Below are 2,798 nucleotides of genomic sequence, written 5' to 3'. Positions count from 1 at the left end.
GGTATTCGAATATGGGTTCCCTTGGGTGTAGTTCACTTGCTCGGAGTGGGTTTCATTTAATAGACTGCATTCTGCGGATTGGTGTCCTTGGGTTCCATATATCTCACAATCCGACGAAATTGCAGCTACAGTATTCGGGTTTATGCACATATGCTTGACCTTAAGGGTTAATGCGTCCATTTTAGCCTGCATCATGTCTATAGAGCTTAGTTCATGCACTCCTCCTTGGGCTTCCTTCTTCTCAATTGTCGCTCGTTCGAATCCCCATGATTGATGGTTTTGAGCCATGTCTTCGATGAGGGCACTAGCTTCAGGGTAAGGTTTGTTCATCAGAGCACCGCCTGCGGCAGCGTCGATGGTCATCTTTGTGTTGTAATGAAGTCCATTATAGAAGGTTTGAATGATTAACCAATTTTCTAAACCATGATGTGGGCATGCTCGTAACAACTCTTTATATCTCTCCCAAGCTTCGAACAGCGATTCTCCATGGTTTTGGGTAAATCTAGTTATATGGTTTCGAAGAACGACGGTCTTACTCGGGGGAAAATATCTAGCAAGAAAAACTCTTCTAAGGTTATCCCAAGTCGTAATGGAATTGGGTGGAAGGGAATCTAACCATGATAGAGCTTTATCTCTGATGGAAAAAGGAAATAATCTTAAACGTATTGCCTCAGGAGAAGCTCCATTGGTTTTAAAAGTATCTGCTAATTGAAGAAATATTTTTAAATGTTGGTTTGGGTTCTCGGTAGCGAGACCCGGGAATTGTCTCTGTTGCACTAGTTGTAACAGGGACAGTTTAAGTTCAAAATTATTGGCTGGTATTATTGGGTTTACTATACTAGAACTAGGTTCTTCGTTAAATGGTTGAGCGAAGTCCTTAAGAGGTCTTTGGTTTTGATCTTCGGCCATAGCTCTCTTAATTCTATGAAAGAATAAACGTGCGCGAGCGTAACGTTCAGGTTCCGCCAGAGGGTTTACTAAACTTAAACTTCCGGTGCTGCGAGTTCTTCGCATCGACCGGCGGGAAATAACCTAAGTCTAAACGATATAACAACAGGAAAATGAAATTTGACGAAATTGGTCCCCGGCAACGGCACCAAAAACTTGATGCGTTGGAAAACTTGATGTTCGCAAGTGTACGAACGCGTCAGAGTAATATAAAAGATTATCGTATCCACAGAGACCAAGTGTCAATCTATCGTTATCTGTCGTTATGGTGTTTATCAAAGGCAATCAAAATAAGTGTTTTTGTAGTGTGCAATAAAAAGTAAAGTATTGAAATAGAATATAATTAATAAAGACAAGGTCGAATGTAATTCACGTAATCAATTAATAATCCAAGTACTTGCTAATAGAACTACTTATGGGCAATGTTTCCTACTTTGAAAAGAACTAATTTAACAGGAACTGTCGCTTTCGCGTATTTAGAACCGAGTTGTACTCCCTAATCAAACCCTCTTATTGTCACTTATAAAAAGGCGCGCATTGCGTTAGAGTAGTAAACCTATTTTTAAGAAATATAGTATCTTGACTAAGTCGAAAAGTATTATAACCTGGATTTCTTAACCAAAAGAGGTTCTTACAAACCAGACTCTAAACTTATAAACGCGTCCGAAAATAGTTTTAAAATCTCTTTTCTTCTTAATGTTAAAATCTCCTAATGAACTAGACAAAGCGCTTTCGCTGTTTTTGAAATAGTTAAAAACAATTAAGTTTAAAAAGACGTTGGACGGCTTTCGATCTTACCCAACGGAATTGAAGTGCGGGAAAACTTAATTTGAAAGTTAAAATAGCCCTAAAGTGTTTCTACAAACATTTGTACGGATTACTGGTTTAATCACGATCCTTACATTCTAGCCTTATAAATTTAGCTAGACATGGTAAAGTAAAAGTGCATTAAAATAAATAAAAGTAGTGCGAGTGCGGAAAGTAAATAAAAGTAGTGCGAGTGCGGAGAGTAAATAATTTAAAGCGAGTGCGAGAAATAAATAAAGTAAAAGCGAGTGCGGGAAATAAACAAATTTAAAGCGAGTGCGAGAAATAAATAAAGTAAAAGCGAGTGCGAGAAATAAATAAAGTAAAAGCGAGTGCGGGAAATAAATAAAGTAAAAGCGAGTGCGGGAAATAAATAAAGTAAAGGCGAGTAATAAAAACCTGCTCCAATCGGAGGGCTGAGTAAATTGCAATGTGGAAAAGAAAATGGCGGCAGGATTAACTTCCTTCCAAAGTGCTCCAAACTCGAATACAGACTCTATCACAGACTCAATTACACAATTGTGGTAACACTCCAATGCGAAGCGATTACCACTTTATAAAACTGAATATATGCCTAAGTGAAACAAAGTTGCTTCTGATTTCGCCTTATTCCTACGTTCGGATCTTCGTCTGCTCTAAGTTTGGGTGATTGTAAAACTGAATTCGCGTTTCTATTTATAGGCAAATAAAAAAGGTGGAATTTACTTGGATGCCCTTCAACTTGAAAATAGAGGAAACTGTTTTCCTCTTGTGGCGCCCGCCACAAGGCCATGGCGCCCGCCACAAGCACAAAGTGGGGCGCCTTAGTGGAAGTGGTGGGAAAACGTGGGAGTTGATGGAAGTTTGAATTGGACACGTCATGGCTTGGACTGTGGCGCCCTCCATTGGGTAGGCCATAAGAGCAAAATGCTGATTTTTAGGGTTTTTGGCTCTTTTTCGCTCCTTTTCTCGATCGGGGCTCCTATTAAGGTAAAAACCTGAAAACAAAGGAAAACACAGTAATAACACAACAAAACGATAATAAAATAACTAGAATGCATGTG

At 39.0% G+C, this 2,798-nt stretch overlaps 1 non-coding gene across 1 annotated transcript; it reads left to right on the top strand.

Annotated features, from left to right (window-relative positions):
• Window positions 1-418: 418 nt before the first annotated feature.
• On the top strand, window positions 419-525 carry LOC127124978 (small nucleolar RNA R71). The gene has a single exon (XR_007804448.1). It is a non-coding gene; the product is annotated as a small nucleolar RNA R71 (small nucleolar RNA).
• Window positions 526-2,798: the final 2,273 nt, after the last annotated feature.

This window comes from Lathyrus oleraceus, chromosome 2 (genome assembly GCF_024323335.1).
Source record: "Lathyrus oleraceus cultivar Zhongwan6 chromosome 2, CAAS_Psat_ZW6_1.0, whole genome shotgun sequence".
NCBI classification, from domain to species: Eukaryota; Viridiplantae; Streptophyta; class Magnoliopsida; order Fabales; family Fabaceae; genus Lathyrus; species Lathyrus oleraceus.
Note: the sequence above shows the minus strand (reverse complement) of the source record. Positions and strands in the feature narration are given on the sequence as shown.